Source organism: Canis aureus, chromosome 22 (assembly GCF_053574225.1).
Source record: "Canis aureus isolate CA01 chromosome 22, VMU_Caureus_v.1.0, whole genome shotgun sequence".
In the NCBI taxonomy this organism is placed as follows: domain Eukaryota; kingdom Metazoa; phylum Chordata; class Mammalia; order Carnivora; family Canidae; genus Canis; species Canis aureus.
This window is the reverse complement of record NC_135632.1, coordinates 41106962-41128292: the sequence shown is the minus strand read 5'-3', so window position 1 is coordinate 41128292 and position 21331 is coordinate 41106962. Positions and strand designations below refer to the sequence as shown.

Sequence of the window (21331 nt, the reverse complement as noted above, 5' to 3'; positions counted from 1 at the left end):
GGGCAGACGTTAATTCATGCCTGATTTTGTCAGTAGGGGTGAGAGGAAGGACCCCAGAGAAATGAAAACCCTGAAGGGTGGTAGAAGCATCCTGATGAGGGTTGTGACCATCTCCTGTCTATCTCCTGAAATCACTTGTGAAACTAGTGAAACTAGGGAAAATTGGCCAGGTGCCAACCAAAGGTTAGAAACGTGCAGTGTCTGTAATAAACATGCAGAGGAAACCAAATGGAATAAGGCCACCAGGTGGACTGTAGCCAAACTGCTCAGAAGGTACTGGGCTCATGAGAAGAATGTCCGGAAGACCAAGGGCTGCATGAGCTCCTCATCCTCCACCACTGGAAACAAAGAAGCTAGAAGCAGAACAGACTATGTATGAGCTGATGGAGGCTACTGGGGGTCCTTCTGATGGTTCTCAGACATTGGAAGCACAAGAATCGTACCTGGGTAGCTCTTTAAAATACTGCTTCTCAGGGGCACCGGGGAAGCGCAGTCAGTTAAGCATCCAACTCTTGATCTCAGCTCTGATCATGATCTCAGGGTCCTGAGTTCAAGCCCCATGTTAGCTCCACACTGGGTGCAGAGCCTACTTAAATAAATAAATAAGTAAATAAATAAATAAATAAATAAGCTGCTTCCCAAGTTCCATGCCAAATGATGCTGACTCAGGAGGTCTGGAAGGAGGCCCAGGATCGAGCATTTATCAAGCACATAGACTGTCCCTATGAAACTCCTGATTTCACTCCACACCAACCCTCATGCTTGATTCAGCACTGCCTCATATCCTACTGTCCATCACTACACACATACATACACATACACCCCAGAAAGAAAACTCCACAAGACCATTCTGAGCTTACTTAGGATGTTGTAGGAAGTTTCAGAGGAGGTCACACTGTAAGACACACAGCATTTCATGACAGACTTCCCCTTTGAACATCACCTGCCTGGTCTCTCCTCTTGGGCACCAGCCATGCTGCATCTCTCCCTCCTGACCTTTCCCCAACTGCTCTATATTCCCATCTCTCCCTCACAGGCTCCAACTCTTTGCCAAATTTAACTCCGCCTACTCTGTTAACTTTGAGTACTCATATTTTGCAAACAAAATGTCCTCCAGCTACTAGGATCCTCACACACCGCCTCCCTTTCGAAGGAAGGTTATAAGTAACAACAGCTTTTTCCCAGTAGCCACGGTGAGGATGAGGTTCACCTCCAGTGAGATACCAATGGGGAAGCAGCTGAGCAGAAGTGACAGCCAACGACAGGAGAAATGGTGCGTGCATGGGTGAGAGAAGTCAATGGGCCATGGGGAAAATGCATGTCAAAACCACAATGAGGGGGACCTAGGTGGCTCAGTCAGTTAAGTGTCTGCCTTCAGCTCATGTTATGATCCCAGGGTCCTGGGATCAAGCCGCACATTGGGCTCCCTGCTCCTCCAAGGAGCCTACTTCTCCCTCTTCCTTAGCACCTCCCCTTCTTGTGCTCTCTCATTCTCTCTGTCTCTTAAATAGATAAAATCTTTTTTATATAAATTTATTTTTATTGGTGTTCAATTTGCCAACATATAGAATAACACCCAGTGCTCATCCCATCAAGTGCCCCCCTCAGTGCCCATCACCCAGTCACCTCCACCCCCCGCCCACCTCCCATTCCACCACCCCCAGTTCGTTTCCCAGAGTCAGGAGTCTCCCATGTTCTGTCTCCCTTTCTGATATTTCCCACTCATTTTTTCTCCTTTCCCCTTTATTCCCTTTCACTATTTTTTATATTCCCCAAATGAATGAGGCCATATAATGTTTGTCCTTCTCCGATTGACTTATGTATACAATGGAATATTACTCAGCCATTAGAAACGACAAATACCCACCATTTGCTTCAACGTAGATAAAAATCTTTTTTAAAAAATCACAATGAGATACCATGCCATACCCACCAGGATGATTAGATTCAAAGTCAGATAAGAACTAGTGTTGACAAAGATGTGGAGAAATTGGAACCCTCATACATTGTTATTGGTAAGAGTATAAAATGGTACAACTACTTGAATAACAGTCTAGCAGTTCCTCAAAAAGCTAAGCATAGAGCCATAATATGATACAGCAATTCCACCTCTAAGTATGTACCTAAGAGAAAGAAAACACAGATCCATGCAAAATCTTGTACATGAGGGTTCATAGTAGCATCATTACATTAGCCAAGAGGTAAAAACAACCCAAATACCCAACAACATGTGGCCTAACTGTACACACTGGGTGGAATACAATGGAACACCAGCAATAAAAAGGAATGAGGGTGATTCATGCAACAACATGTGTGATCCTTGAAAACATGCTAAGTGAAAAGCCAGACACAAAAGGCCTCATGTCATATGATTCTACTTATATGGAATGTCCAGGATAGGCAAATCTATAGAGAGAGAAAGCGGATTAGTGGTGGCCTAAGGCTGGGAGAACTTGGGGGAAACATGGAATGGTTACTGATGGGTACAGGGTTTCTTTTTGGAGTGAAGGAAATACCCTCAAACGAATCGTGGTGATGGCTGCACAACTCTGTGACTATACAAAGGCAGTTGAATTGTATAGCACATGAATTATAGCTCAATAAAGCTGTGTTGTTGTTGTTGTTGTTTTTTAATAGAAAAAGAGAAAGAAGACCAGTGGAGAACTTAGGCTTCAAACGAAGCAGGCCTGTGTTGAATACCTACCACTTCCCAGCCATGTGGCTTTAGGTAAGTTATTTAGCGTCTTAAAGCCTTTGTTTTCCTTATCTATAGAACAGGGACATAAATACATTTTCCCAGGCTTATTGTGAGGATTGAATGAGATCATGCATGCAAACTGCTCAATATGCTATTGGAACACAGGATAGCACACACTCAGTGAGTAGATGCTAATAGTACTCCTAGTAATAGTAATAAATGCTGTGTCTTGCAAAGCCTCAGAGGTCTTTGTGCTCATTTGTTTATTCAGTGAATACAGACCCAGGCCTACCCTGGGTCTGACAATGTTCAAGACACTGGGGATATAGCCGTGAGTAGATTAGAAAAAAATTCCAGCATATGTGAAGCTCACATTCCAACTGGGGAGAAATAAGACAGAAAGACATGACAAATACCAGAAATGGACAGATGGGCCTCCAGGCCTCCTCCTCAGAGCAGCTCACTATTAGGTTTGTTGTTGTTGTTGTTGTTGTTGCTGTTGTTATTTTGAGAGAGAAAGAGACACAGAGAGACAGAGAGACAGAGAGAGAGAGAGAGCATGGGAGCAGGAGCGGAGAATCCCAAGCAAGCTCCACGCCCACTGTAGGCTCGATCCCAAAATCCTGAGCACATGACCTGAGCCCAAATCAAGAGGTCCAACCCTCAATCTACTGAGCCACCCAGGCACCCCATCACAATTAGATTTTGATTATTGACCTTTAAATGAGGTTTTATTTGAATCTACAATTCTCAAAGCTAAAGAACCTATAGTCCTCAAGAGAGGAAAAAACTCCTGCCCACTTTTATTCCCAAAACCCTTGGAGCATCTTGAGATCAACATGGCATCTCACACATAAATGTTCATTCCAAATTTTACCCCAATGACATGGCTTGAAATAGGCCCCCTTCTCAAGCCATGCAAAATGGAATTTCTCATTTGTCGTGAAAGCTAGACTTCTGAGCAAATGCAATTCCAAGCAGTCATCAAGATTCATGCTGCTAATAGGGCCTCCTGTCTTTCTGATTCAGTTTGGATCTTTCAAAAACGCCTTGATTAAATTTGGCTCTCTGAAAATGTCAGGGACTTTGATTCAGGAAGTGTGAATTCTCAGCACGTTTGCCAAATGTAGGACGCTTCTCTTCATCACACATTCACTTTCCTCAGTGACTAAGGGCTGTGTCTTACACAAATGGGTACATTTTTAGCCTAGTGGCTGAAGAAGAACACCAGCCAGAATTAAATGCCCACTTCCCTTGCAGGTTCACTGTGCCATGAAGGTAAATGACATCGTGAGTGGTGCCTTCAGTCTTCTGAATGAATCTGCGGGGACTAGGCTGGGTGCATTCCAAGCTTGTTCATCAGCAATGCCCAGGTAGGAGGACTCGGAGACACTTGCATGGTATCTGCCAGAAGGTGTGCTTGACTACACTAAAGCACTTCTCAGTTTTCAAAAGTCTCAGCGGCCTCCTCTGTCTTCCCTCCTCGGCCCCAAGCACACGGCAGAGGGATGAGCTCTCATCTCTCATACGGTGCATCTGGCATCGGCTGACAGGGCGCTCAATTACAGTCTCCTCTGGGAAGCAGCACCAGGAGCCACTTGTTGTATTTTCTGACAGATGCCAGGGGGAGGAGGATGTGAGCAAACAAGGTATACCTGTCCTTTAATATCCCAACATCTGTAACAAGGACCACCCCTGCGGCCACCCAAACAAAGAACAGGGTGGCGATGGGGAATCATGACAAGACTGCGGGGATGTTTAAACGAGACCCCCTTTGTGTTGCTGGAGAATACCTGGAAATGTTGGCTGCATATCCTCCTATGTCTGGCTTCTTTCTCAGCCCCGACAATGACAACCTCCCCTTGTGACAGAACGGGAGAAAAGTCAGAACCATGGCTTGGCTTTTGAATGTCAAAGTCAGCTTTGGGTTGTAAGAAACTGAAGGATTCAGAGCCTAATTCATAGATTATCTAGAAGCTTGGAAGACCTATGACAGGTCAGAGTTAGTTTTCCAAGCTCCGGAGAGAAGTTCCCAGGAGGGCAGAAGAGAGAACATCTGGGAAGTGGTGCAGGCAGCAAGGGAGGTGGACACTGGGGCTTTCCTCTGAAAATGGCCCTGCTCCTCCACCCACCGTCAGAACCTGCAGGGGAGCGCAGAATATGACAGTGACCTCAGGCAGGGGTGGGGGTCCTACGGCAGAGGGTCCCACACTTAGGTTGCTAGACAAAATGAAATATTGGGACATATTTACACTAAAAAACCAATCATTGTTTACCTGAAATTCAAATTTATTCAGGTGACCTGTATTTTTATTTACTAAATCTGGCAGCCCTACTTGTTCCTCACCTTCTCGGGGAAAACATAAAAAGCCCATAAAAAGCCCCTTCATCGTAAGTATGATGAGAAAGATCAAGGGAAGGGACAGCCTTGGGAACGTCGCCGCCCCATGGCCAGTAGCAGAAGGAAAAATGTTTGCTCTGCATAAGGGGGAGTCCCAGAGCCAGGCTCTTGGGTAAGGTTCCAGAAGCCAAATGAGGACACAGCCGCCACCTGTAGGAGGCATTCTCCTCAGACAAGGTCAGTATGGCTTGATAGTGCCACCCAGACCAGAGTTCACACACACAAACGCAGACACACACATACACTGTTCCTCCGTGCCAAAACAGTAAAATCCCACACTTTATAGAGCACTTGCTATGTACCAGGGACTATTTGCATAACTTATGTTAATACTTTCTAAATGCACTATACTTTGTCCACTCCTCTAATCCTTACAACAACCCTACAAGGTAGGTAGTTTTATCTCCATTTTCCTGATGAGGAAGCAGAGACAAAGAAGTTAGGTGAGCATCTCAAAGTCATCTGGCTGGCAAGTGACAAACCAGGTGTGAGGAGGATAGCTGTTTGAGTCCAGAGCCTGCACTCTTCTTTTCTTAAAGATTTATTTATTTATTTATTCATGAGAGACACAGAGAGAGACAAAGACATAGGCAGAGGGAGAAGCAGGTTCCATGCAGGAAGCCCGATGTGGGACTCGATCCCGGGAGTCTGGGATCATGTCCTGAGCCAAAGGCAGATGCTCAGCCGCTGAGCCACCCAGGTGTCCCCAGAGCCCACACTCTCAATCTCCTCTCAATGGCCTCTACAACGTGTATCATTTGGGCTTGGGTGTAACAACAAGTTATGGAGAAACGCAATTAGCAGTGACTGAGACATAAGTCCCGAAGTAGACAGGCCAAGACTGGTCTGGCCAGTTCCTCCCAGCCTCCCCTCTGCCCCACTAGGTGGTTTCAAACTTGTAGTCCAAGATAGCTGCAGGGGCCCCAGTCATCACATCTGTGTTCCAATCAGGAAGAAAGAGGGAAAAGAGTGGGCTCCCCAACCTCCTGCTGCCAACTAAACTCTTGCAGGAAGTCACACATACCACCTCTTAGATACATGGCCTCATCTTGCTGCAGGAGGGGTTGGAGCAACCAATTTTTTGGCTAGTTGACAACATGCCCAGCTGCAATTAGGAATGAAAGAAGAAAATGACTATTGAGCAGTCCCTGTTACATTAGCTCTGAAATGTCAAATTTCCCAGAACTATCAACTTCTACTAGATTTTCCTTTCCTCAAGTCCCTCCCCTCAGCCCTGCTGTGGATGGAGCCAACAAAGTAGCGTGAGTGCCTTCTCAAGGAGTCTGCGAAGAGCTCATGAGGCTGGAGGCTGAGGAACAGAAGTGTTCTCAGGAATTGTCCTCATCCCTTGCACCCCCACTTTGAAGCAACCACCATTCTGATTCCTACCACCGCAGGTTAGTTTCACATTTTTCTCAAACTTCATGTAAACCAGAATCACAGAGCATGAACCTTTTGTGTCTGGGCTATTTCACTCAGCCTTGCATTTGAGATTCCTTCCTGTGATGTGTAACAGGGCTGTATGGTGCTCCCCATGATGAAGTCACAATGTGCTCATCTATTCACCTGCTGAGAGACATCTGGTCTTCTCCAGATTTGAGATACTGTAAATAAAGCTTGTGTGAGTATTCTTGCACAAGGCTTTTTGTGGACTTCGCTCTACATTATTCTCTGTTAAATACCTAGAATTAAAACTATAGGGCAGACAGGCCTGAGTTATAGGACAGATAGGCATTTAACTTTTTATGTAATTGCCAAGCAATTTTCTAAAGTAGTCACAAAATTTTACAACCCCCTACCCAGAGACAATACATGAGTGTTCCAATTCTCCACATGGCGGGTTCCGGGGAGGAGCCCCAGGGGTGACACATTGTCCTCACCTGGACCTCAAGGGCCTGGCAAGATCACCAGCTGAAGCTCCAGCCTGGGAAGCCATGGTAGGAGTTCTTCTGCATGATGGCCACAGGGAGGCTTGGGCTGAGGAAGTCCAGAGTAGGACTGCCACAGGCCCTGTGATGTGAGGGAGACCTGGGCGAAGACATTTTTGGGAACTTGAAGGTCACAAGCCCCTCACAGAGGGGCTCCTGCCATCCTTCATGTCAGCACTGGCCTGTCAGGAATGCAGGAATACAGTAATATATGAAGGGGGTGCGGTTAGGAGATGAGCTTTTGACACTCAGGATAGGCCCCAAAGGGAGTAATGGCCCCAGAAAAGAGCCAGCAATGCCTCCATCACAAACCCCCACATACTCTAAGAAGCCAGGATGCAGGGACCCCTCTGACCTGGAGTACGAGGAATGTGTAGGTGGTAGGAGCTGTTTCACCCAGATGTAAAATATGCTGCTGTCTTATGGAAGACTCTCCCAGTGGAGTCTTAGGTCCACGGTTCAGGAACTCTGGAAAATCAACAAGCCTTTCAAGTGGCTTGATCAAGAAACATCTATCTATCTTCATATTTCTCCTGATTTTATTATCTTCTCAACACAGAACATTTGTTCTGACTCTGAGTAAGGAAACTGAGGCACAAACCCAGGCCCTTCCCCAAGACCTGGAGTCTCTCAGTAGCAAAACAGTAGTTCCCATCTTACCTTGGTGGTTCCAAAGCAGGAGCTCCATGCTTTACGCCCCTATTCCTTTTATTTACATCCTGTAAACCCACTGGGCTGAGTGGTGGCCTGAGGACTTAGGAATGTGGTGCCACTGCCACCTGGTGGTAATGTGATCACATGGCCTGTGGCTGGGGCTCCCAGAGAAGACCAGGGGACAGAGATAAAGGACACATCTTCAGAATGAAGGACCAATGGACAGCCTAACCAATGGAATATTAGAGGTTCCCAAAGCCCCTCTAGAAGCTTTGTCCCCAGAGGGCTCACAATTCTCAACGATTAGAATCTATCCTTCTAGAAAAGGCATTTTGAGATAAATGCATGCCAAAGTTTGTATGTGTAATTAACACACCAATGTCTTAGGTGTTTACCCAGTCAGCTAGGGCTTGCCAAGGAAACAGAAAGGTCAAGGGGATGGAACACAGAACTCAGGTAAGTTTTGATGGGGAAGATGCAATCCAGAAGTAGGGCTTAAAGCAAGGGCTTCACGCAAAAAGGTTGGATTTGGATGGGGGCACTGAACTTAGAGCCCTTTCTATAATTCTGCCCTATTTGGCTTTTCTATGTCAACTCCCCCACTTGAGTGGAAGAAGGTGGGTAAAAATTCTTAATGAGGAATACAAAGCCCTCTGAGTTCTGGATCCTGTGACGTGTCCAGCCTCCTGCCCTCTGCCCAACTTCACACCCTTGGGCAGTTCCATGCTTGGTGGGTAGTTATTTCTTGGGCTGCTCCCTGTAAATGCACTTTCTGGGACTTGCCCTTCGACCCTGTAGAAGAGATAAAATCGTCTTTATTTTTACCCTTCTAGGTTCTTGGCTGGGGCTCTGTAACAAAAGAGAGATTAACCAGAGAAAAAAAGAGCTAAAGTTTATTAACATGTCCATCGTGCATGTAACACACCCAGAGATGAGTAACTCAAAAGGATATAAGAGTTTATGTGCCGTCCTAGGTAAAGAAAATGGGGCTTGGTGTTTCTGGGTGGGGGAGGCAAGTTACAGGAAGGTGATCAGAAGTATGGTAAATAAGGGTTATTTAGTGAAGTTTGTTATGCAGATTTAAGTTGTGCCTACTCCACTGATAAGAGTTGTTAAGGGTCGTCCACTTCCTGGTACAGGAGAGAGACACTTCTCTACAAATAGAAATTTCCTTTATAATAAATGTAAATTTACTTTACCAAAGGAAAACGTGTTTTCCTGTTTCTAGGGCTTTTCCTGCACCTGTTGGCTCTCAATGGCCACAAAATAATCCATATGCCAAAAAGGCAAATTTGGGGATAGCATGTTCTGGAACCCCTCAACTCCGTAACACTAAAGGCCTGATGCTACATACTCCAAGAGCAGCTTCCACACTGTATGCTATGTGGGTGGCATCCCTGGAGCACAACTCCATAGACAAGATGAGGAGTGCCTCTGGGGGCTCATGGACCTTGCAGAATGCCTGCCACTGCCATCCATGCAATTGTGGTGGGCAGTCATCTTCACAACCATGACCTGATCTCCAGGCCATAGTTGATCGATCTGATGTGGCTCCAAAAATAAATGGCATTAGTCAGAAAGCTCCCAGCCCCCAAGTTTGAAATTGATATGAGATTCCAAAATCAGATTGACAGCGGTACCATATAAAGAAAGTGTGGGCAGCAGCCCTAAATTCTATGTTATGGTACCCTGACCAGATATCCTGTGCCAGGTTGAGCGCACCCATCTTGCCTCCTGCTGTGTGAGTTGCCAATGTTTTAAAGGTACTTTTTCTCTGGAAAATCACCTGCTGCCACAAAGAGCTCACCTCTCCCCCCACCCCCTCATAGCCACAGAGATACAAAAGGCCAGCCTCAAGGCTTAAGAACTCTGCAGTGGATTTGCATCCCAGAGGCCCCTTCACCAATCCTGCTTGACCACCTCCTTCATGTTCATGCTTCCTCCCTGCATTATAGGCTTCACTTGAGAACACGACCCCCAACAGATCACCCAAATCCATCTCAGGTTCTACTTCTCGGGGACCCACCTAAGGCAACCATATTCTACCACATGGACTAGAAGCAAAGGGAGCCAGTCTGTGGGGAGAGAGTGGCAAAGATTCTCTTCTTGACCAAACTTTAGATGGCTTTGACTAGACCTCAACTTTGGCGTATAAAAACTGTAGACTCTCAGCACAACTGGTTTTGTCCGTCCCTGCACTAAGAGACCTGAACAAACACTAAGGTAGTTTCCAGTAGCTCAAGGCTGCACCCCTAGGATGCTCCCCTGAAAGTGCCTGCCTGACAGCTCAAGGCTGCCAGGGGAATCACTGCTCATTTCAGGCAAAACCTGGTAATAGACAAACAGGTTCGGAAACCTAGCCCACCCCCCCCCTCCGCACTTAGCGAAGTTACTTTAGAAAGCTTGCTATTGTGAATCCTTTCTGTCCCCCTTGAGATATAGATCTTCTACCACCAGAACCATCTTCTCAAGGACCTGAGTGCTATCTCTCTGAAATGCAAACACTTAGGGGATAACTCTTGCCTCCCTCTTAGACAATTCTCCCTCTCAGTTCTTGGGCTCCTTACTTTAACTTGCACCACCTTCTGTCATAAAGATGTGAGAAGTCTGCTTCTCTATCTGATAATAACCAATGAACAAACTCAGTCTCTTCTCTAGCTCCCCCATTCTTTCAAAACCCCCAGTCATCTCTCTACAAACCAAAGTTGAGTTCAGCTCACACTGAAACCTCCTCCTCATTGCAATGGTTATGACCAAATAAAGTCTTTCCTCACCACGTTAACCAGTATCCAGCTTTATCTTTGGCAAGAGAAATGAAGCAACTATCCAATGGAGAGCTGGGGTGGGAAATGGGGACCAGCATCGCAAACTCATGTCAGTTTCTATTACTTGTAAGAAATTCAGCCCTTCCTGGTATATTTCCTCCTTGGGGTGGGCCCTTCTCTTCCCTGCTGTCTGCCTGGCTTCTATCTACTTGTCTTTCTACACAGCTTCAGTATTAACTCCTCCTTGAAGCCTGCCCTGATAAGACACTCTGCTGCTCCTGGCACGTGCTTCCATCATATCCAGAACCCCTTGAACATTGCTTGCACTTTTGCTTGACAATTACAGATGTCCTTTGAGTTTATATGGGAAACCAACTTAGTCAATAGAACTGAAAATGTGTGCTTTGGTGGAAAACTATGCATTGTTTTGTTATACTATACTTGTTCTTGTTATCTAATTCTGATTTCATGTAAGTGAATTTGCAACTCTGTAAATCATAGACAACTGATGCCAATGCAAAATAATTCTTGCCTAGGGACATGTAAATAAATTTTATGCAAGGGAAGGGTGACCTTCCTCTGTGGAAAATCCAGTCTTGAATCCACTTGTACATTCATTTCAATATTCCCAATCCATCTATAAATGGATCTGTTCTTTGGATTCTCCTTTGATATGCTTGTGAAATTTTTACCAGTTTTCTCATTAGTAAGCTAAATAAAGCCTCTAACATGTTCATGTTTATATCTTATGGGAGTGATGATTCTACCAGTTTTGGAAAATTATCCTTTAATATAACATTGGGGTCTCTTGTTTTTAAGTCTCATAGTAATGGCTACCATGGACTACACGCTATGTAATGGGTTATACTTTCAATGTTTCATTTAGAATGGAGATATCATAAGTTTTGTTCACTGAATAAAATATACTTCAGCTCCTAGAATAGTCCCTGGAATACAGCAAGTGCTCAAAACTTATTTGTAACTAAATGAATAAATCTCATCAATGCCAGGCAAAGCTGCTGTTTTTATCTCCATTTTAAAGATGAGGAGGTTGAGGTCCTCAGATGAAATTGAGACAGGAAAAAAGTCTCATTATGGGGTTCCTGGATGGTTCTGTCAGTTAAGCATCTGCCTTTGGCTCAGGGTCCTGGGATCAAGCCCTGCATTGGGCTCCCTGCTCAGCGGGGAGCCTGCTTCTCCCTCCTCTCCCTGTCCTCAGCTCATGTTTTCTCTTGCTATCTCTCTCTCTCTCTCTCTCTCATAAATAAACAAATATCTCTCTTTCTCAAATTAATAAATAAAGCCTTTTTAAAAAAGTCCCATTACATTTCCTTTTACAGAAGTATGGAAATTGTCCCAAGAGGAACTCCCAACAGACTTTTCCTTATTTTCCTTTGGCTCAAATTACATAACATGTCCTTTTTTGAACCAATCTCCAAAGGAATGAACTCACACTTAGATCATCTGGGCCATGGCTAGAGTTGGTCATGAAGTCAAATGCAGTGGGGTGGGTCTGAACCAAACAGGTGGGTTCACTATCAGTAGTGTCAACTCCAACAAGTTTTGCAGTTGCCTCTTCCCCACTGAGTTCACCAGCTTAGAATCCACCTTATTTCTGTCTTCTTAAATCAATTTTTTATGTTGTCATGACTTTTTAGAAATATATCATTTATATCAATGAGATATGTCCATTGTCCCATGTGTACATCCATGTAACCACCACCCCCAATGAAGATAATGGAAGATTTACATCACCCCAAATAATGCTTTTGTGCAACTTTCCAGTCAATCCCATACCCCTGCCAAGAGGCAGGCAGTCACTGTTTTGATTTGTATCACTATAGACTAGCTTTGCCTATTCTAGAAATTCCCATAAATGGAATCACATAGTATGTACTTTTTAATGTTTAGAACATTTCATTTAACATATTTTGGGGAAAAAAGATTTTTAGGATTCATCCATGTTTTTGTATGTATCTGTAATTTGTCCTTTTTTATTACTGGGTAGGACCCCATTCATACAATAGTGATATACACCACAAACTCTGTGTCCATTTTCCTCTTATGAATATTTGGTATTGTTTCCAGTTTGAGGCTTGTGAACAAAGACGCTAAGAACATTCACAAGGCTTCTCAGATACGTTTTTAAATTTTCTTCCTGGCTCAAGGATCCCAGACCACAGGTGAAATTAGCCCAATACACACAAGCAGCAATGGCTCAGTGACCAATGGAAAACTTGGTTTCCACCCAGGGACCATTTCCAGCCCAGGATCCTGGGCTGCCAGACTGAGATTCCATTCTTGTTTAGAGAACTCAGGCAAAATAACACCATTCCAGTTCTGTATTTGACCCCCTGGCACGCCCAGAGAAGGCCTCAGCAACTTTCCCTGAGAAGGGATTATACACTCCAATGCCTGAGGTATGCATTTTGTCCACATCCACCCATCCCTTGGGTCATCACACAGTTCCAACTCCAACTCCTAGGAGGACCTAGAGATTTCTTCCTTCCTTCCTTCCTTCCTTCCTCCCTCCCTTCCTTCCTTCCTTCCTTTCCTTCATTTCTTCTTTCTTTCTCTTTAAGCTTAACTGAAAAAACTGAGTCTATTCAGTCACCCATTCATTAAATATTTATTAAGCACTTAGTATGCACCAGGAATTAAGGATATAGCATTAAATATATAAAAGACAAAATAAAAGCACAGTAAACAAGAAACCAAAACCTGTTTTCAAGTAGCCTGAAGGACTACTCTCAATGCAATGAGGTAGATAATGTCTACAAACACTTCAATTCTCAGCCTCCTTGTCATTATTTGGGGATCATATGACTACTTCTGATTAATGAAGTGTGAACAGTAGTGACAAGTAACATTCTGGGTTTGAGACGAAGAATACCCCATATAGAGTTCTGTCTCCCACTTCCCTTGGGCCACTGGTGCCAGATGTGGGAACTACAAAATGATGGTACCTCAGTTAACCTGAGACCCTGAGTGACAGTGCAGCAGTCTCTCCCCCTGCCTCCTGCCAATATGTGGCAGGCTTTTATTGTGTTAAATCACTGAGATTTGGGGGATTTTTGTTACCACAGCATAAGTCAGCTAATCCTGACTAATGAAGAAATCAGTACCAGAAAGATACTGCTCTAACAAACCTAAGAAATAGCTGAACAGCCAGCCTATAGGTAGCAAGGAAATCGATATAGAAGGTTGGGAAAGACGACACTCTCAAGTTATGTAGGGGCAAAACTCTTGAGAGAACTATTTACTGCAATAACTTGGGAGGTAGCCCACATGACTAATAAACTTATAACTATAGGGAAAGGTTGGAAATCAAAATAACAGTAGTATCCAGTAATATTGGCCTCATTGGCAAGACAATACAAGAAAAAAAAAACACTTAAGAAGTCATTTGCTATCAGGAACAAAAATGAATCAAAATAATTAAAAAATCAGGGGGTTTATATAACCAAAAAAGCCAAATGTTTGGAGACCTTAATTCCAAGAAGATAAATTGATAAAGCCTACAAAAACTCAGACTTTCAGGAAAGATCAGACCAACAGTAGAGCTTTCCCATGGAAGCCTGATGGCCTCAAAGTATCCCTCTTCACAGTAAGCACAAGGCAGGGTGGCATGGGGGGTGTGGGGGGAGGAGGCAGGCAAAGAAATATGGTGATCTGAGAACTAGATTTTGGAAAGAACTGTATTTATGGTTTCAATGACATGGAACTGGCTGGGATCAAATAGACAATAAATCTGCTTAGTTTTTGAACTGCAAAAGAAATAGTTCTGGACTATAATAGTTCTGGAATTTCATGAGTCCTCAAGATTTATACTGACCTCTCAGTATAAATCATGTGTTTAGCAGGAAGTGAGCTAAGAAATCTATGCAGCCCCCAAAGAGAATAATATATTCTCAACCCTCACTTCAGATTAACCAAGGATAATAAAGAAGATAATCAAAGAGAATTCCTCAACCCCACAATAGGGGCACTCACAAGATCTCCCCAGTGAAATTTCAGAATTGCTCTTGAGATATACTTAGAGATCATGGAAGAGCCTGGGCTTGAGAGTCATTATTATATACAGAAGTATTTGAGGCTGTAGGTCTGAAGGAGATTAACAAGACTGATGGAGAAGGAAAACGGTCCAAAAAGAGATCAGGGGCACTGGGAGGTTTAGAAGTCAGCAAGATGAGAGGGAACTAAGAAAGGAGCCTGAGAAAGAAGATCCAAAGAGGTAGTTGGGAATTAAGGAGCATAGAAGCTCACTAGCCAAATCAATAAAAGGCACCAAAGAATAACTCAAAGGCATTTAGCTTGTACGTAGCTGAAAGTGTATTCATATACCAGAAAGCACAATTATGTATAAATTGTCACTCTAAACAAAGGCAAAGGCAGGATTTACAGTGCAAAACTCATAGAGAGAGACTCTATGAACAGAGACTTGAATTTTGTGTTTGGAAAGGATGGTTGGTCACAAATCCTCAGGAAATGTGGCATGCACTTAAGAAGCTGGCAGGGTTAGGGAAGGCAGTTTAGTTCTTTGTGCAGTATCTGAGAAGCCCTGATGGCTCTACTGCAGGTATAGATAGCATACCTGCCTCTCATGGTGGCCAGTGTCTTTCTGCTGGTGTCTCCACCTTAGGTAAGCAGGTAGTCTCTCCATGTCTCTCATTATGACTTCTCAGTCTTCCATTTGGTCAGCCAAATGGAGCTCACTTAGGTAGCTGAAAAGACCAGTAGGACCACTGTTTCTTTTTGACCCTGTACCATCAGCTAGATGCCAGCTTGAGGTAACAGCTGTATAATAACATTTAAATGCTGGGAGACAGACAGCAGAATAAGATGAGAAGAAAGGTACTTGCAAATACCACAAGAAAAAAAGTAACACCACTTCATATTTCATATCAAGTTTCCTTTTAAGCCTACCTCTCACCAAGAGAGAAAGATCAATTGGCCAACAATCAAGTGTCCTTTTCTCTCACTCGACTGATTATTTTGCTCCACCTTTAGTGCTGACCCAGAAGTTAAAAGATGTAACTTTTAGCTATTGTAAAAGATGTATTAGCTCTAGCCCTTTGGCTAGCTGGAAAATAGTCAAGGGAAGTCCTCCTATCTACGATAGCTTGACCCAATGAATATAGTCTGTTATACAGTCTGTCAAGCTTCCTCAGCTTGAATGTTTGTAACCTGGGCTAACATCACAAATAAATGGTGGATTTCTGTTAGATTTAGGTAATTGCTTATTAGTTTCTAGAAATTTTTTTAATCTGAGAGACTTTATAATCTATCTTATTGACTCTCTCTGAAGGGAGGAAAAGATATACTAATTCGTTTGCTCTCAGAAGTTTTCACTTTCAAGAGAAAAGAGAGAGGAGAAATTATGTGTTTAGAAGCTTCAGATTGAAGGTGGGGAGGGATGGCAGCCGTGAAGTTCTAGACAAGCCAAATGCAATGACCAACTTCTATTTCTATTCCATCTGAGGTTTGAACTCTTAAACATGTATTTAGGCTCATTTAAACAGTTCTTATACAAACCAGGTAATCTTGCTTAGAAGCTATAGCTCCCTGTTCTCTCCATCATGTGAAACCAATTTCAGCTGTTTAACTCTTTGTATACATTTCCTCTCTTTTGATGGCAGGTTGGCTATAAAATTTCACATACCTAAGGTGTACACAAATGACAAGCTCCTATAACCATTTAATCTCTAAAATTCTCCCCCTAAAAAAGAGAGGTGACCACAAATGCAAACAAAGGGAGAAGATAGTTAATTATAGGCAAAGAGAACTAGAAGTCTCCTTTTTGAAACACCCATCAAAAGCAATTACTGACATTGTAGGCCAATTATTCTACTTGCCTTATTGGGGCTTCCATAGATCTTCACAAACAAACAGTGGCACTACAGCAGGGACATATTTCAGGCCTCCAGGCTCTAAACTGAAAGATGGATATCCACCCAAGTCTGCCAGGCTGCCACTCAGAGGACCAGAATGTTTTAGACTCCTACTGTCCAAGTGCATGTCTGCCAGCCTTCCTCTGGGAGGCAAGGACCAAGATGTTCATACTTCTAAAATGTGAAAGACAGACAACGGCCTATATCTAACGACAAGTAACATCTATCAGCTCAGAAAATGGTTGTCTACTCTGACAATGAGAACAATTTGTTGGGTCTCAGCCTAAACTCACCAGTAAGTTAAGCAGTTCCACAAAGAAAGGCCAGGAAGACACCAAAGATCTCAAAGGTGCATTTGCTGTGATATTTCTTGATCCAGGTCTGTTCTCCATTTCCAAATGTTTGCTTTGCACAAAATTCTATTTGTTAGTGATTTAAGCTCATACTGCTACAAAGACAAGCAAATAACACAAAGGATGCTATCAATTGTTGGGAAACAAGAATTAACCTGGCCCGAAGAAGGATTTGGCCCTTTGCCTCTGGCTCCTGAAAGGTAAGCTTTGAGGTCTTTGAAATGTCCTGCCTGATAAGAGAGTGTCTTGTTTACCCAGAGATAGATTGTCTGTGTTAGCAATGTGGCTTATGATGGGAGTTAGACCTCTAAGGGGTGGGGACAGGAGACTAAGGTCAGCAACCCATGCACTCCTCCATGTCTATGTGACCCACCCCTGATGGAAACTTTGGACATTACTGCTCTGGTGAGCCTTGTGTGTTGGCAGTACTCTACACATATTTTCACACATTGTTGCTGGGAAAAATAAGAACTTCCACGTGATTCCAACTTGGAAGGATAACTACAAGCTTCATGTCTTGTCTCTCCTGAACCTTGCCTTATGTGCCTGTTCCCATGGCTGGTGTTAGTCTGTGTCTATTCACTGTAACAAACCATAACAATGAATATAACAGCATTGCTGAGTTCTGTGGGCCCCTGTAGTGAATTATTAACCCAAGCATTGTCTCAGAACCCCAAACTACGACAGAGAGAGACACAGATAGTTTATGATGTATCAGTGCACAAGTGACATCTCAACACTGTGGCTGAGACCTGCTAACTATCTAAATCAAAGCTTTGGGACCCAATGATAGACAAATGCCCCCAATGCAGAATATAGCATAATCCTCAAGATAAAATGTCAAAAAATATAACAACAAATCACTTTTCTGCCACTTCCAGAGAAAAATGGAATGGCCATGTGCAAAACAGAATCAGAATAGAATCAGATGTGACGCAGGGCCATATTCAATATTTGAGAGACAAAGAGTTTGATTATCAGACTTACCAGAGAAGTTAAAGGAAAGTGAAGCATGAGTCAAAGGGTCAATGAGGTGTACATTCAGGTTCATCATTTGCTCAGCTCTGAGAGAGGGCAATATCTTAGTATTATCTCCCAAACTGTCAAAGAATAACTTAGAGATGTTTAGTTGAAGTACAGCTGAAAATTTACATGCCATCAAGGGAAATCAATCATGTATACAAGGACAAAAGAAGGGGTTATAAAAGTAAAAATTACAGTCTGTGGAACATAGAGTCATATTTTTTGTTCTCAAATTGGCTAATTGACTAAAAGTGACCCAGAAAGGCAATTTGCTCTTAAGAAGAAAAATACAGTTGTCAGAGAAAGCAGTTTTAGTTTTTTGTGGATTTTCTCTTTGGGATATTAACTGTTGAATGTACTTGGACTTGACCTCAGACCTCATCTATAGTCGTGGACTTGATCTTTGGAAATGAATTTGCCAGGACCTTAGATGTAGATCTTGATATGGGGCCTGGAGATGGACAGTAGAAATGGACCTTAGATCTAGAATTCTCAAAAGTTCTTATTGCAAGTTAGAGAGAGTTAAAGTATTTCTAAGTAGTATTTGTGTAAAAGAGCCATTATCACACATTGTTTAAAAAAATTATTTTCTTATTGCAAGTTAGAACCGATTAAGATGATTCAGAGCAGTGTATGGGAGAACAAATAATTTTCCCATTTTCCCAAATGTGTAAATAAACTAGTCTCATACACTGTTCTCAAAAGTATGGTCTTACTGCAAGTTAAATGAAAGAAAGTGTACAAAGAGAAAGAAAACAAGCTCAGAATCAAAGTCAAAACCTTAGTACCAAGTCCAAGTCTAAGTTCAAGTCAGAGGTCTAGGTCTATGTCCAATTTCTAAGTCTAGGATCTAGCCTAATGTCTAAGCTAAAGCAAGATCCAAGATCGTGGGCCAAGGTCTAAATACAAGTTCCAAAGACCACATCTAAGGTTGAAGCCCAGGTCTAAGATTAGAGACCTTAATCCAATGTCCAGAATTGAGGTCCAGGTCCAGTGCAGAAGTCCATGCTGCAGGTCCCAGGCTCAAAGCCAGATACAGAGCCAAAGTCCAAGGCCAATGTCTAGCTCCAAGTCCAATTCCCAGGTCTAAGGTAAGATCCAAGGAACTAGAAAAAGACTATTCCAAAGACTAGGTCCAAGGTCCACATCCATATCCCACATCCAGATCCATATTAAAGGATAAATATAACATGTTCATATCCCATATCCACATCCAAAGTCAAGTAAGTCTAGGTCCATGACAGAGGTAAAAGCCTCAGGTCAACATCTGAGGTTAGTGGTCCAAATCCAGGATACAGGGCCACATTCAAATTCTAGCTCTAAGGTTATATCCACTAGGAAAACCAAGTTTCAGTGTCCAAGTCCAACAGCTATGTCTAGATCAGAAGTCCAGGTCCAAGGTCAAGGTCAAAGGTGCAAGGTATACTTCCAAGACCCAGAAAAACTGCATGTCCAAGTTACAGGTTCAAAGCTGAGTAACAGTGTGAGGTCAAGGATGTAGGCTCAAGGTAAAAATTTAATTCCAGGCTAAAAGTGCAAGAGAAAGTCCAAGATGCAAAGTTTATATTTCGAAGTCTGAGGTCCAGGTCCAGGTCAAATTCCAAGATACAGGAAAAATGAAAGTCTGAGGTCAAGTTCTGATTCCCATAGAGTCCAAGTCCCAACATCCAGATCAAGTTCCAAGATTCAAAGCTCAGTTTGAATTCTAAGTCAAGGTCCAATATCCAAATCCATGGACAAAAATCAAAGTCCAAGATCCTAGTTCAGGGTGCACATCCAAATACAAGTTCTAAGTGTGAGGTCCAGGTCCAAGTCCAAATTCTAATAACCACATTCAGAACTATATCCAGGTTCTGGTCCAGGTCCTATTCTAAGGTCCAGATCTGGGTTTAAGTCCAAGGTCTAAGATTCACTTTAGAGGCCTAAGTCCAATTCCGGGTTGAAGATCCAGATCCAAATGCAAGTCCGGGACAGACATCCAAAATCTAGGTCTCAGTCTAAGGTTCAGATTCATGTCAAGGTCCAAGATCCAGGTCAAGTCCAATCTCCAGGTGTAAAAGCAAATAAAAAATTAAAAATGAAATAAAAGTAAAACAGATAAAATTTAAAGTCTGTAGTTGCAATCAAAGTTTAGATCCAAAGTCTAGGTTTGAAGTCTGAGTTAAAAGTCCAGATCTAAAATTCAGGTCCAGGATCCAAGGTTGACTTTAGTTCAAGTCCAGTTCCAGGTCCAAGATCCCAGTCCCAAATGTAGGTTCACAAAAGAGAGTCAAGGACAAGGTCAAAGTCCTTGTCTAGGTTTAGATTAATATCTAAGTGTAAGATCCAAATCTAAGTTCAAGCTCCAGGTCTAAGAGTGGGTCCAGGAACTGGGAAAAATCCATGACCAAATTCCAGGCCCAAAATCAGTGTCCAGGTTAGTTCCAGGTCCAATCTGCATTCCAGGTCTGAAATCCATCCAAAGTTTAGAGGTCCAGGTGTAAGGTCCAAGCTATAGTTCCAAGGTCTAGGTCTTAATCTAGTTCTCAGGTCTAATTCATAACCACATCAGAATGCAGGTTCAACATCCAGGACCAGGCCAATGTTCAGGTCTAAGGTCCAGGTCCAAGGTTTAGGCCCACAACCTTGGTTCAGGATTGAGTACCAGGTCCAAGTTCCAAGGTCAAGAATCATGTACAAGTCTAGGTCTGAGCTCCAAAATCAAAGTGAATGTCATTGTCCAAGATTCATGTCCGAAATCCAGGTCCATGACCAAGAACAAAATCTAAGGTTCAAGATGTTAGAAAAATCCAAAGCCAAAATTGAGATCCTATGTCTGTTCTAAGGTCCAAATCCACATCTAAGGGCTATACCAAGGACTAAGATTCAGGATCCAGTTCAAAGGATGAAGTCTGGTCCAAGGTCTGGTCCAAGGACCAGGTCCTTGTCCAGGATCCATTTTCCAGATCCTGGCCCAAGACCAAGGTCTAAGTCTGAGGGTTAGATCTATGTTTCAAGTACAAAGCTCAGGTCCAGGTCTTAGTTACTGATCCAAGATTAGAATACATTATAGAGATCTAAAGTCTTGGTCCAACAGCCACACCCATCACACAGTCCATGTCAAAGTCCAGAAGTTCAGGCCAAAGTTCCATTGTCCATGTCCTGGTTCATATGTAAGGCACAGGCTCTAGGTCCAACTCCAAGATACAAAGTTCACTTTTGATGTTCAGGCCCAGGTTTGAGGCCTAGATCTGAAGAATATATCCAAGACTGAGGTTCAGGAACAAAGTCAAAATTCCATTACCAAAGTTCAGGAGCAAGGTCCAAACTCTAGATCCAAGGTTGACATTCATGTCAGAAATCCTGGTCCAACATTCATATCCATAGTCATGTGTCATTTCAGATCTGATGTCCAAGTCTGAAATCAACTACAAGTTAGAGACTAAAGTCCAATTTCCAGTCCAAAGTCCATGCCCAGGTTCGAGGTACAGAACCAAACTCCACATCCAAGTTCAGATCAAGGTCCAAATCGGAGGTCTGGGTCTACTGTTCAGTTCCAAGATAGAGATGCTGATTGAAGGCCCAAGCTCATGACCAAAAAAAATGTCTAAATCCAGGTCCAAGGTCCATAAGAACCAG

General features: G+C 43.1%; 1 long non-coding RNA gene across 2 annotated transcripts in view; it reads right to left on the bottom strand.

Moving 5' to 3' along the window:
* The window catches only part of LOC144294074 (uncharacterized), a 32379-nt gene that overhangs the window by 4486 nt on the left and 6562 nt on the right, over positions 1-21331 (bottom strand). The window contains exons 1-5 of one of the 2 annotated variants that reach the window (XR_013361470.1): positions 7688-8794; positions 7383-7495; positions 6980-7209; positions 6552-6703; positions 5408-6204 (exon numbers count right to left, since the gene is read on the bottom strand). This is a non-coding gene — a long non-coding RNA (uncharacterized LOC144294074). Of the gene's footprint in view, positions 1-5407; positions 6205-6551; positions 6704-6979; positions 7210-7382; positions 7496-7687; positions 8795-21331 lie in introns of those variants that run through there. The other variant, XR_013361469.1, reaches the window with a different exon arrangement.